This window comes from Protopterus annectens, chromosome 1.part1 (genome assembly GCF_019279795.1).
Source record: "Protopterus annectens isolate FY-2018-M chromosome 1.part1, PAN1.0, whole genome shotgun sequence".
NCBI lineage: Eukaryota > Metazoa > Chordata > Ceratodontiformes > Protopteridae > Protopterus > Protopterus annectens.
The window spans coordinates 292,116,036-292,130,315 of record NC_056726.1 but is presented as its reverse complement, the minus strand read 5'-3'; the positions used below and the strand labels follow the sequence as shown (position 1 = coordinate 292,130,315).

At 43.3% G+C, this 14,280-nt stretch overlaps 1 protein-coding gene across 2 annotated transcripts in view; it reads left to right on the top strand.

Moving 5' to 3' along the window:
• The window catches only part of POLDIP3 (DNA polymerase delta interacting protein 3), a 1,331,876-nt gene that overhangs the window by 133,901 nt on the left and 1,183,695 nt on the right, over window positions 1-14,280 (top strand). The window lies entirely within an intron of this gene.

Sequence of the window (14,280 nt, the reverse complement as noted above, 5' to 3'; positions counted from 1 at the left end):
CATGTGGTACATCAACAAACAAGGGGAACACATTGTTACCCATTGTGCAGACAAGCAATGATTTTACGGGAGACTGCGCGCAGTCTGCAACTAACTCTTCAGGCAAGGTTTCTGCCGAGCACAGAACTCCTTAGCAGATGTATTAAGCAGACAAATCATGGATCCCCACGAGTGGAAACTGGATCTTCATGTATTTCAAAAATTGACAGTGTCATGGGGAACTCCAGACATAGATCTGTTCGCTTCTCCACTAAACCACCAGCTACCAAAGTTTTGCACGAAGGGATTTCATCACACAGCTTGGAAAGTGGATGCTCTTTCTTTCAGTTGGAAAAATCTTCATGTGTATGCCTTTCCACCTCTGCCTCTTCTTCCAAAGGTGCTTCTAAAGGTCAGACAAGACAAGCCAAGGATGATTTTAATAGCTCCAGATTGGCCTCGGCAGCACTGGTACCCATTACTGAGGAGTCTGGTAAGGAAGCCTCCATGGCCTTTACCCTTGATTCCACACCTGTTGTCTCAGAGGGACGGTCATCTGCTCAATGTCAAGCTTCACTCTCTACATCTAACAGCCTGGCATATTCTGTTTTGAAAGACAGCAGGTCTCAGCTTCCTCAACAAGTTTTAAATGTGATTATGGAAGCCAGAAGACCTAGTACAAGGAAAGTGTACGCAGAAAAATGGAAGAGATTTTTGTTTTGGAGTGCAGCAAACAATTTGGAGATTACTGAGCCAAATTTGAGTGTGGCCCTTCAATATCTTACTGAGTTACTGGACAAAGGTTTGTCTTTCTCTTCCATTAAGATTAATGCTGCAGCAATTTCAGCTCACTATGATTGTGACCCACCATTGTTTTCGCATCCTTTGTTCAAGCAATTTCTTAGAGGGGCAAAGAATATAAGCCCCCACGTAGAGCTCCTACTCCTGCTTGGGATCTCAATTTTGTGTTGGAGAAACTTACTCTACAACCTTTGAGCCTGCGGCTACTGCTGAATTGAAATACTTGTCATGGAAGACTGCTTTTTGTTGGCCATTACTTCTGCAAGAAGGGTTTCTGAGTTGCAGGCCCTTATGGCAGTGGAGCCTTTTTTGATTTTTCATAAGGATAGGGTATCTTTACGTACTAATCCTTCCTTTATGCCTAAGGTGGTTTCTAGTGTGGCTTTAAACCAAACTATTCATTTGCCTACCTTTATGCAGATCCCCAAAATAAAGGGGAAAAGATTTTGCACACTTTAGATGTACACAGGCTATTGCGTTATTATTTGAGCAGGACTAAGGATTTTAGGCAGTCTCAGCAGTTGTTTGTTTCTTTTGCTTTGAGTTCAAAGGGCAAGCCTGTGTCAAAACAAACTATTTCTAGGTGGATTGGGTGTTGCATTACTTTTGTTATTCCCATCATGGCAAGGAGATTCCAGCTGGGATTAGGCCTCATTCCACTAGGGCTACTGCCACTTCCACAGCATTTCTAAGGGGTGGCAACTAAGGATATTTTGGAGGCAGCTACTTGGAGTTCAGTGCATACTTTCTCTAAGCATTATCACCTTCCTCTCTACTCTAAGTCTAGGGCTGGTTTTGCCACAGCTATTTTGCAAGGCATGTTGTCAGTTCCTGCTTCCTTATGATTTGCCAGCCTCCCTTACCTCTGCTTTGGGATTCTACCCAATAGTTATGACTGCAGCAATGTGGAATGAAGAACATAGTACAGTTTTGTACCTACCATAAATGTAGATGTTCGAGGATCCACATTGCTGCAGTCCAATTCTCCCTCCTTCCCTCTGTGTTTAGGGGTGGTTGTGTAGGTGAGGTTATATTCTGCTTATTGTGTATATATTGTATATATATTTTTGGTGCAGGTATTTTGGGAGTTTTTGGTTTTTGGCCTTATCTTTTCAGGGTCTTCTGACATCTGGGGCAAGAAAAGACTGAGGATATGACGTCGGTCATGCGCATTAGTACCCTGACGTACTGACGTCAGTCTAATGCGCCCTGACCGACGTCAGCCATATACTTTGGTATTCGGGCCGACTGGACAGCGGACTACCCCAATAGTTAGGACTGCAGCAATGTGGATCCTCGAACATCTACATTTATGGTAGGTACAAAACTGTACTTTAGGATTGCATCTTTAAGCAACCTAAATGCCGTTGGCTGAAAATTGAATTGCAAGGTAAGCGGGTCCAGTGTCAGCAGGTACAAGTGAAAGCTCGACTCAGGAGCATCTGGATTAATATCTTCCGGGGGAGGGGGGGGGTCAGCTACAGGTTGACTTCTCATTTCAGGTGAAAATCACCAGCAGCAGGTGGTGTGCTTTAGATTTCCTATACCAGAAGACTGGGCTTTGGATGCATTTAGCATATACTTGCACAGGGAGCTTCTTTATGCTTTTCCATCGTGACTGCTATTACCAAGGGTATTACAGAAGATGAGGACATTTGGGGCTAGTATCTTACTGGTGGGTTTCACTGTGGCTTTGGTAGTTAGAAAGGCCTATAGTGCTGCCATAGGACAAGTGTGCCCATACTTCAGTACCCTAAGAGTATCTGTTTAGATTGGTTGTTCTATATCCATGGGTGAGTTTAAATTCAGTTTATTTCTGTACCTCAGTTTGCACCTCCTCAGTCACTCTTTTTCTGTATGAAATTAATGTTAGTGCAGTTTGTGTTTATTCACGGTCTACTGGCAGTGTTTCGGAAGTTCTTTTTCTCTCCATGGCTGTGTGGTCATGGAGTTATTATATATAAGTTAGAGGGTTTTGGAGGACAAAGTGCTTCCCATCTGGTGCAGAGGCTTGCCCTCTCTGCAGTAGAACATTTTGTTGCTTTCTGTAGTTGAAGCTTTGACTGGTTTGTTTCATCTGGTTGAAGCTTCAGCAAGTTGTTTCATGATGAAAATTAGGGGATGTTTGTGAATCCTTTTAGCCTGATGTCTTTCAAGGAGCTTAGTTTATAATCCATAATTGACTCTGAAAACATCATAGCATGGACTGCGCAGTGGTGCAGCAGTAGTGTTGTCACCTCACAGCAAGAGGTTCTCTAGTTTGATTCTCTGCTGGGGTGCCTTTTGTGCAGAGTCTGCATGTCCTCCCTGCGTTTGTGTGGGTTTTCTCTGTGTGCTCCGGTTTCCTCCCACATCGCAAAGACCTGCATCTGGAGCATTTCTCCCTGGGCCTCCGCTGAAAATTGGCTTTGTTCCAAGTCAGACTTTTCCAGAAAACAAATGTTAAATAAATAAATAGTAGTGAATGGAAAACCAACTGTGAGAGACTGTGGTATAATGGGGATAAGGGAATTAGCCCTTTCGCCAGTGTAGTGTGACCTTGGTGTTAGTATATATAATTAGCCAGAGGTGGGGGTGGCACAGGGGAGCTTGTCCTTTGGGAAAAACATGTTTTAGCTTTTGTTTTTTGTTTTTTTTTTTTTTTTCCAGTTTTGTTTTTTGATATTCTGGATGTCTTTGTTGCATCATTCAACATTCAGAACGTTCCAGGAAATTATATGAATTCATAATCAGCATGCTGCAGGAATTCAGAAGACCAAGCAATAGCAGATCTATTTTTTTATCCTCCCTGCACCTCCAAGGGGCTAATCCACCCAGTTGGTCCAGTCATTCCTACCCGGGAAGCCCTGTTGGCCCATCCATTCTTCCGACATCAAGAGTCTGGTGGTAGAGAGTGGACCAGCTAGCTGGTCTGCCCATACACTCAGTGGATAGCAGGATAGGGGAGGCGAGGGGTGCGCATGCTTCCCCATGCACATGTTCCCTGTCTTAACAGGGAGGTCCTTATATGACAGAGCATGAGTTAACATGGTCACTGCAAGCAGGGGATACACCCAGCCACCACTAGGTGTTACCAGTGCTACAGAAATAGCAGCCTTCTTCACCTTGAGGATGAGCAGGCAGTTCAAACTCATTCTCCTCCATCCAGTCCCTCAGATGCTGTGTTACTTATTGAACATTAGTTGTCTACGCTGTAGTCAGTGCTTCATTCCTCTATGCCACTGGGAGGCTGCTTAGCAAATCTTACTTGGCTAAGTGGAAGAGCTACACTTTGTGTTGCACACTTACGGTATAATCTCCAATGAGTGCTGAGACACTGGCCCAAAAACAGTTGGCAGAGGCCCTTTTAAAGAGTTTTTCTTATTTGTCCATCAAGGTACATCTCATTGCAGTTAAAGTATGCCTCCCAGTGTGTCCACTGTTGTCCTTTGCCTTAATAGACAAATTTTGAAAGGGGTACTGCACTGAAACCACATAGGAATCCAGTGCTTGAGGTGTGAACTTTGTCAGTGAAGGAGTAACATTGACATCCTGTGAAGTTTGTGCATGACCTTCCTTGGATCACTGTTGCATATTATTAACTGGTGGGATATCTTGCCAACAATAGCCGTATGTTTAACCAGCATACCAAAGCCTAGGTGCCCTCCTGTTGTGCCATATGTCCAAAGTATGACTTCATGCTAAGGAGCCAAAAGTACATAAGGGATGTATGGGTGCAGATTACCTCAGAACTTCCTTGATGCCAGCCTGAGTACTATAGGATTGTTTCAACTTCATTCTGTCACCTGTACGATCTGTGCCTCTTCCTCAGCTATTGGGCAGATAAACCATCTCCATTGAGGACCCTCCTGTTCTCTACGCTTTGTACTTAAGTTCTGTACATGACATAAGGAGAGAAAAATGTGATTTTGGGAGGTAGATTCCTTACAGAGGCCACAGTTTGGAGTGTCTTTTTTGTTTAGATGCTGAACATGACTGTAAGAACTATTCTGTTTGACATGGTTAACCACCACCTCCTCATAAACACACTTAAAAACCTGTCATTGGATGCTCCTGCCATACAATGGTTCCAATCCTACTTAAATAACAGGCAACAGGCTGTACTATGGGCAAATACCTTATCTTCCCGCCTCCCAGTTGCCATAGGTGTCCCTCAAGGCTCGATATTGGGTCCTATCCTCTTCTCCATCTTCACAAATGACCTCCAATCTGTAATTCCTCAAGCCACCTGTATCAAATATGCAGATGACTCCACAGTTATATGCTCAGCCACTTCCTCATCAGAACTTCAGTCCCTAACCCAAAACACCATTAGCATAGTTGAAAATTGGCTTCTACACCGAAGTCTTATCTTGAACCCTAAAAAAACAAAAATGCTACTATTCACCCCTACCCATAGAGCCTCCCCACTTAACTTTACTGTTACTTCTAGCAATGGAACAATAATATCTCCTGATCCTAATACAAAACTACTTGGGGTACTTATTGATAATAACCTCAACTTTGAGCCTCACATTAATAACACTATAAAAACACTGAACAAAAAAGTAGGTTCCCTCTACAGAATCAAAACTTTTCTGACTCCACTAGCCAAGACAACTATAGCCCGTACCCACCTCATCTCCACCCTACTGTATGCCTCTCCTATCTATACTAAATTATATAAAAGCAACCTGAGTAAACTGTCTACCTGCTACAATAGTATTGCTAGATTTGCAGCTGGGTCCTCCTATAGTACCCATCATTGTATCAATCTGAATCAACTAGGCTGGTTAGAATTGCCAAATCTAATACTTTTCAACCAACTAACAGTAGTCCATAAGATCCTGTATCAACCTACAAATACACCAATACTCAATACCCTAATCACCCCCTATAATAATCTCAAAACCCTACGCTCATCTAACAAATTACTAGTACAAATGGCTAAATCCAATAATTCAGCTGGTGACGCATTGTTCCCTAATACAGTGGGTAAAACCTGGAACAGCCTTCCTAATCACCTAACCTCACTAGCCCCAGCTAACCTATTTAAAAGCAAACTAAAACCCTACCTTAAATCACACTGGTTATGCCCCTGTGTCAACCCAGACTAACTACCAAACCCTTCCCTCAACACCTGTCTTCTCATGAGTATAATCTTGTGTCTTCTCTATTGATAATAAAGTTAATATGACTATACAGCGGACTAATGTCCTGTACATATTTTGAATGATTATCCCATAGCCATCTTACACTAGGACTTCTGGTGAGACTTTACATAATAAGAGTGTCCTTGTACATACTTTGTATGAATATCCATTGCTGTTAGACACTAGCATTTTTGTGTGACATTTGTGTGTGTGACTTTATAATTAATACTGTCTTTGACATATTTTATCAGGAATATCCAAAACTGTTTGCACTTGGATTTTTTCGTATTTAAATGCTAAATCCTATGAAATGTAATGTATGCCTAAGCTTTGTAATGTACCAATGCCTTTGTATATACCATTGTGTTTATAAACATTTTGATGTAAGTGGAGCTTTTCTCCCCGGGCCTCCACTGAAAATGAACATATATCCAGTTGGACTAGCCGGGTCAACAAATGTAAAATAAATAAATAAAATAAATTCTGTTTGCCAGTTATTTGTATGCAAGAATTGTCTTAGCCAGCTGTCTTCATTAAAAGTTTACCTTGAGAACGAAAAGCTTAAAGTACGTGTCCTAGGTGTTATGATGTCCCGAGTCCTCTTTTGCCAGTGTACCCCAGTGCTGTTGAAAAAGTCTAAAAGCTAAAGCTTCAGACTTCTGCTGGCCAGTCAGACCTTGAATGTCTCCATTATGTCTGTTGATGAGATCCTGGAATGTGCGATTGTTACTGCTGCTCCCTCTATTTTGACCCTGTCAGAAGCCAACTATTGTACAGCCTTTTCAGGTTGTTATTTCAGAAGGAATTGACGAAATGCCTCTGATCTTAGTCCAGAAAGAAGTTCCCATTTCCGTGATTGAATTGTGTCAAGACCTTAAGCCAACACATTTTGTACAGGCAGGAATCACGGTTAAGAAGCAGCAGAAAACAAAACATAGCATTTCCCTTCAGACTTCTAAGGATCCTCAAAGAACGGCAAGATTTAATTTGTGGGCTTTTCAAAGCCATGTGATCTCTAAAGCATTCCTCTTTTTTCATGCACTGCTGCTTCCCTTGTCTTCTTCTTTTCCTCTCAAAAAGCAAAGAGAAGAATTTGAGGGCACAGAGTGTTCTGAATCTGATGGGAGATGATTCCTTGACTTATTCTTCCCAGATTCATTCATTAGTGGCATGTACCTCTGATGATGAATGCACCTTATCTCCTGATTCTCCTTTGAATGCTCTGTATTTTGGCGAGACTATTACTAAAGTGATGCAGCCATTTCAGTGGAAGTCTGAACTTTGTCATTGAAAGAGTAACATTGACACTCAGTGAACCCAGTGGATCTCTGCCTTTATTGTTCCTTTTTTGGAAAACTGCGGTGGTGGTGCTGCGGTAGCGTTGTCGCCTCACAGTAAGACGTTGTCCTGTTCGATTCTCAGCTAGAGCGTCTTCTATGTGGAGACATGCGTGAATGGGCGTACCTTTGTTGAAGGTTGTGCGTCAGGGCCGGCAACGCGGGACATAAAAATCTACTGCCAATCATTAGCAGACCGGAGTTCTGCTGTGGCGACCCCTAACCGGGAAAAGCTGAAAGACACAACAAAAAGAGTGCATCTCTGCCATTAATGTGCCTTTTTTTAGAAAACTCTGTTCTTGTTGGTTGTGAGTTCAGCCAGGAATGTATCAAGAGTTTGCAAGCTTTTATGTGCACAGAATCCTGTACATGTTCCTTAAAGACTAGTAAGGTCCTAGAACAACTCCCTCCTCTATGACAAAGTTGTAAATGAGCTGGCACTCAACTAGGTTTTTCAACTGCCCCCCCTCCCCCCAATTCTAAAAACATTGGATCGTACATCTTTGAGATTTCCACCAGCTACATTACATTGCTATTATTAAAGTTGTAAGACAAACGGATTAGCTGTGTCTTTGTGCCTAACCATAGTGTAGACCCGTTTAACTTCTTTGTTATGTTTCTAGCAGCAGGTTATTGGAAATTGCAGTCAGGGTGTATTCCACTGGAGTAGCAGTAGCTACCAGTTTATTATTCAAAAATGTCCGCTTCAGGTGGTTGTGAAGCAGCTACCTGGGCATCAGTGTATACATTTTTCAAGCATTGTAGACCAGACATCCATGTAGAGTAAGCTTTGCCTATGGTTATTCTCAAGGCATAATATAGCCTTTTGAAGCGAAATATCTTACAGTACTATGGATTTGGCACTCTTTCCATGTATAAGGAATGAAACTGCAGCAATATTTGCTGTGAACATAGTACATCTCTGTGAGTAACTCAGTCTTACAGTGGATATTGGAGTAGGACATCACTGGAGAGTAAGCTCCCACTCTCCTTATCCCATGGACTTTCTTGCTTGTTCACAGTATGTATGTATGTATGTCAGAGTTGTAGTGTCTTCAGCTTTGTACTGTAACCTCTTTTTCCTGTTTTTTCTTACCTTTCTGGGGCCATATCAGTCCATCAATAACCTTTATTAATGAGGAAAGCAGGAAGCTAGGTGCAAAAGTCTTTTGTGGACCCTAGAGAATAACAACTGGGGTGGCTATACTCTCTTTTAGATGCATTTCCACAAAAACAATGAATAGGCAGTGTAAGCAATTCTTGTAGTCTATACTTCAGACGGGCATTGAATAGGGAAGAGCCATACTTGTAGGGGGTTGTGGGGGCTGTCTGTAGAAGCTCTGGAAGTTAGATTAGTCAAATGTCTGCCTTTTGCAAATTCCATGTATAAGGAATACCACTGTAGTGTTGCTTTACTCTAGCACCTACTGTTATACGAGTTGCTGCACTTTGTCCTGTTAACTTTAATTGAAAGGCTGGAGAAGCTGCAGAATCTGCAGTGTCATACACTCTGCTGGTGGGGGTACACTAATTCACCCAAACGTCAAAAGCTTTAGACTTGTAGTCTATAGGCCAGGACCATGATCCAGCACTATGATGAGTTTCTTCAGAGGTGTTAGTCATATTGCAGAAAGCTAGTAAGACAGCAACCAAAAAGTTTCTTGTGACTGAATGAAATGGGTTCTTACTGTGGTGCACCTTGAGTAGCATTCAGCCTGAGAGCTTTAGTATGACCGATTGTAAGTTACTTTATGGCAAAGGATTAGCTTATGTCTTGGTTAATGCACACTTTTCAGTCATATCTTCTTGTTTATCTGTAGAACCTAAATTAACAGCCAGCCTTACAGTTTAAATTGTTCATTAAAGTGGTATGCCATCGGAAACGTGTAGAAGATTAGTTACATCCTCGTGCAACCTCAGCTTTGTTATTGAAAAGCTTCCGTTCATACCCTTTGAAACAGACAGTCTTGTCAAATGCCAGTCCTGGAAAAGACTACCTCTTGTGGTTATTATGTTCTAGTGCTGCCACCATTTAGCATAATAATTGAAATGTGTTTGTCCCTTAGAGTACATAGCAAATGAGTACTGCTGCCTTTGAGGTATGACCAACACAAGCCACACCTAAATAGGCTCCACTCTTTATAGCTAAGTGTAGAGTTATAGTCACTAACTCCTCATAGATTCATGCACCTCCATCTTAGACCAGTGCCTTACAGTGTCATATGGCATACACACACACGCACACACGCACACACACACACACACACACACACACACACACACACACACACACACACACACACACACACACACACACATATTCACTGTGATTTCCACAAATGGTAATCAATACCTTTTCAGTTCCGCTACCCCTTCCTGCTTTTACGCTAATACACTGCCATCTTCTTGACCAGTCTGGCACACCACAGTCACTGTACACTCTTGAAATGAGCCAGCTGTACTTTTAGTTTATGATAGCTTGTAGCTAAGTAAGCATTATTTTCTAAAGGCAAATGTCAGTTGTAATTATCCAGTTTCATGTGATTAACTTAATATACATTAGTAAGCATCCATAATAACATAACATAGTTTTTGGAAGGAAGTAAACTCTTAATGTTATATGTGTATGCACTTGTGAGTATGTGTGCGTGTGCGCATGCATACACATTAACAAGTAGCCATAGAAAGCTAATACATCTTTTATCAGGAAGATAAGCTCTGCATATGTTTATACAAGAAGCAGTTTTACTTTCCAAAAATCAGCTGCATTTCTGCAAAAGTGAACGCTTGTTTGTAAGATTAATCCGATGTCCTTCAAGGATGCATCTGCAGTCCTTACAAATGGGTTGTCCTGTCGTCAGGCAGCCCTTCGGTCGGCCGGATTCCAAAGTCTGGGTCTGGCCTCGGCTGGTGTCGCACTTCACCCGACGTCATAGCTGCAGTTATTCGGGTATAAAGGCATCAGCCGACACCATTTTCCTCAGTCTTTCTTGCCGCGTGCCGCCCGAAGCAGAAGCTGTTCGCAAGTGCCGGTCGGTCAGAACCAGAGATTACTTCTACAAGTACCGAAGACTTCTAAAAAGCTAAGTACCCCGTTGGGGACTCTTTCTTGCCTCAGCCGATGTCAGAAAAAGTGAATAACTGTTTAAATTGTGGGAAACAAATACCTCATAAAGATTTCCACTCTTACTGCTTACCTTGTTTAGGCCCAGACCACGACGTAGCAGCTTGTCTAGCCTGTGCTTCTTTCAACCGATGAACGCTTAGACGTCGGTCTGAATTTGCTGAAGAGTTTTTCGGCTCCGCTTTTGCTTACATTATGCCGTCGGATACTCCGACTATGCAAATTTCTAAAAAACGCAAGGAAAAGGACCGACACTCGCAGTCCGCGGTTTCGGCCGAAACCGTGGTTAAGCCAACCGCGAGTGTCTCGGTTTCGGCTGAAACAGAGTCCACGGTTCTACCTTCGGCCGAAAGCTTGTCTCTTACCGAGGCCTCTTCCAGCTTGGCTGAATCTGCTACTGAAATCCCACCTGCTCCTGCAGGTTCACAGGATTTATCAGATACTATTCCTTTGGATATTTCTACCCCTGCACGTGGAGCTGCTAGGCCTCCTGCATCCATGTCGATTAAGGCCTTTGCCAGGGCTAAAGCAGCAAAAACTACCAAAACTCTGCCTGCTAAGACCCCCTCTCACAGGCCCAGTTCTAGTTCACAAATGCTTAGTCTAGCAGAGGATCTCATTTCTTTGATCCAGGGATCCCAACCACATCCAGACAGGGCCTCTCACCCTCCTCCAGAGAAGAGGACTAGAGTAGAGCCCCCTGAGCCAGTTTCTTCAGATGGCTCCTCTGATGAATCAGATAATTCAAACCCTCCAGAGGCCCTTTTTTCTCCTTATGAGGACTCTGATGCAGAAGAGTCCATTCCTTCTGCCTCTCCGCCTGAGGAATTTTCTTTTGGGGAAACCTTGCATGCTATGAGGGAACAATTTCAATGGCAGGGCCAGGATTTTTCAGACTCTAGGAAAAGGCTTAGAACCTTTTGCATTTGCCACAGCATAGGCCTTTAGCCATTCCTCCAGTACTTACTGTTGTGGATGATGCTTTTAATGATGCTTGTACTGCTCCTGATTCTCTTCCTCCGGCCCCTGCTAAGCCCGATAGGTACTACAGGGTTCGGACACACATTATCATTTGTATAAGGCCCCTTTTTCAGATCCCGAAACTATCTCCCAGGGACCCAAGGCTGTAGCAGCTACCTCTACCAAAAATCCCCTCCCCTCTGAAAGGGAATCTAGGGCCCTAGAGAGATGGGGTAAAAAAGTTTACACTTCTGCTACTCTTTCAGCTAGGGCCTTGAACTGTCAATTCCACATGATTCAGTATCAGGAATTTATGTTAGACCAGTTAACTAAAAAACTGTCCTCGGATGAACCATTAGACAAAAAATCTGTACAGGAAATGGTACATAACATTCAGCAGGTCAGTAATCATTCCTTAAAATGCGGCTATGATGCACTGGAGGCTTCCTTTAGATCAGCCATGACTGGCACAGTGATCAGAAGACATGCATGGTTAAAAGAACAGTCCTTACCAGACCATGTTAAATCAAAGCTCCTAGATGCTCCCATGGATAAGCTCAATTTGTTTGGCTCCTGCACAGCAGGTGCTGAAGAAGGTGGAAGAAAGCAAAATCTGTCCAGACAGTCAAGGATTTCTTGCAGGTCCAGCCTCCAAGGTTTAGCAGGAACTGGCCTTCCAAGAATTGGTCCTTTCCAGACACCTCCAGAGCTCCGAGAGGCAGGAATAGGCGCTCAAGAGGCAGGGGTCAATCCAGAGGTGCCTACAGGGGATGTCAGTGGCAGGCTAACAACCAGCAAGGTACAGCCACAGATCCAGCCACAACCACCACTTCCACAGGACAATCACAGTGACTTGGCTCTGGCACCGCCTACCAGGGAACAACTAGAGGCACCCTTAGGCGGGAAGCTAGCCTTATTTTCAGTAAACTGGCATTACATCACAGGAGACAAATGGATTTTACAGACAATAGACCAAGGTTACAGGTTTCACTTCCATACTCTACCAAGGAAGAGAGGAATGCCAAAACTACCTCCAAATCAGAAGACAGAAGCTCTAGAACAAATATCTCACTTACTAAGGATGAGAGCTGTAGAAAGGGTACCATCTATGGAACAAGGGCAAGGATTTTACTCCAGACTTTTCCTGGTACCAAGAAAAGAAAACCAATGGAGGCCTATTCTCGACCTGTCCGCTTTAAACACATACCTCATTGTTCCAAAATTCAAAATGCTGACCCTACAGCAGCTTCTTCCCATGCTGGGCAAGGAGTCTGGGCTGGTAACTCTAGATCTCAAGGAGGCATACCTGCACGTCCCCATACGACCAAATTGCAGAAGATACCTCAGATTTCTTGCAGGATCAGAGCATTATCAATTCTCAGCATTGCCCTTTGGCTTATCTACTGCGCCCAGAGTGTTCACGAAATGCCTGGCATCAGTAATTGCTCATTGCAGGCTTCAGGGAATTCAAATTTACCCTTACCTGGACGACTGCCTGTTACAAGCGGACAACAAAAACAAATTAACAAAAGATTTGCTAAGAGTCATTCATCTACTACAAGCCCTGGGATACACAGTCAATATAAAAAAGTCAAGGCTGATACCATCCCTAAGGATAACCTTCTTGGGTGCAGATCTGGGCACATCAAAACAAATGGCATTCCTGACAGTAGAAAAACAGGAGCAACTCCCTTTCTACTTCATGGCATTAACAAAGCAGAACCAGCTAACAGCAAGAAAAGTCCTGCAAGCTCTCGGTTACATGGCATCCTGCATAATATTGATTCCACATGCCAGACTACATATGAGAAAGTTACAGTGGTACCTAAGGAATTTATGGTCTCAGCACAAGTACAGCCTAGAAACCCAAATTCCAATAATTCCATACCTGAAGCAAGAATTCCAATGGTGGGCTCAGGCCTGTCAAACAAACAAGGGACTGCCCTTCCACAGCACTCAACCAAGCCAGACCATCACAACAGACGCTCAGACCTCAGTTGGGGCACACATGCTGGACAAGTGCATACAAGGCTTATGGACTCAAGACCAGCTGCACCTACACATAAATCAAAAGGAAATGCTGGCAGTAAAACTGGCAATTCAGGCATTCAGACCATTTCTTCGACAGGGTCAACTGCTGATAAGGACGGACAACACCACAGTTATGTGGTACATCAACAAACAGGGAGGCACACATTCATACCCTCTATGCCGGATGGCAATGGACCTCTGGAATGTGGCATTGAGCTTCAGCATTCAGTTACAAGCAATTTTTGTGCCAGGAAAAGAAAATATACTAGCAGACATCCTAAGCAGAACTACCACGGATGCCCACGAATGGATGCTGCATGCGGACATCTTCAAAACCATTACAAGGAAATGGGGACTACCAGAAATAGACTTATTTGCATCCCCACACAATCACCAACTGAAAAATTCTGCACAAGGACGTACCACCCACTTGCTTGGAAAGTGGACTCCCTATCTTTCAGTTGGAAAAACCTGACAGCATATGCATTCCCACCTCTTCCTTTGATGCACAAGGTGCTATTGAAGATCAAAGAAGACCGTCCAAGGATCATCCTGATAGCTCCAGACTGGCCAAGGCAACATTGGTACCCATTACTGAGGAGTATGTCTCGGGAACAAATATGGCCTCTGCCCCTAGTTCCCTTGCTGTTGACACAGAACAACTTCAAAACCCTGCATCCAAACCTGAAAACACTGCAGCTGGCTGCCTGGAACATTGCATAAGACCAAATAACCCAGATTTATCTCAAAGGGTTAAAGACATTATCTTGGAGGCTCGCAGAACCTCAACAAGAAAAAATTATTCAGCAAAATGGAAAAGATATCTCATTTGGAGTACAGCAAAAGGAGAGAATGTGTCACTGGTAAACATAGCTAACATCCTGGAATACTTGGCAGAGCTTTTCCACAACGGCCT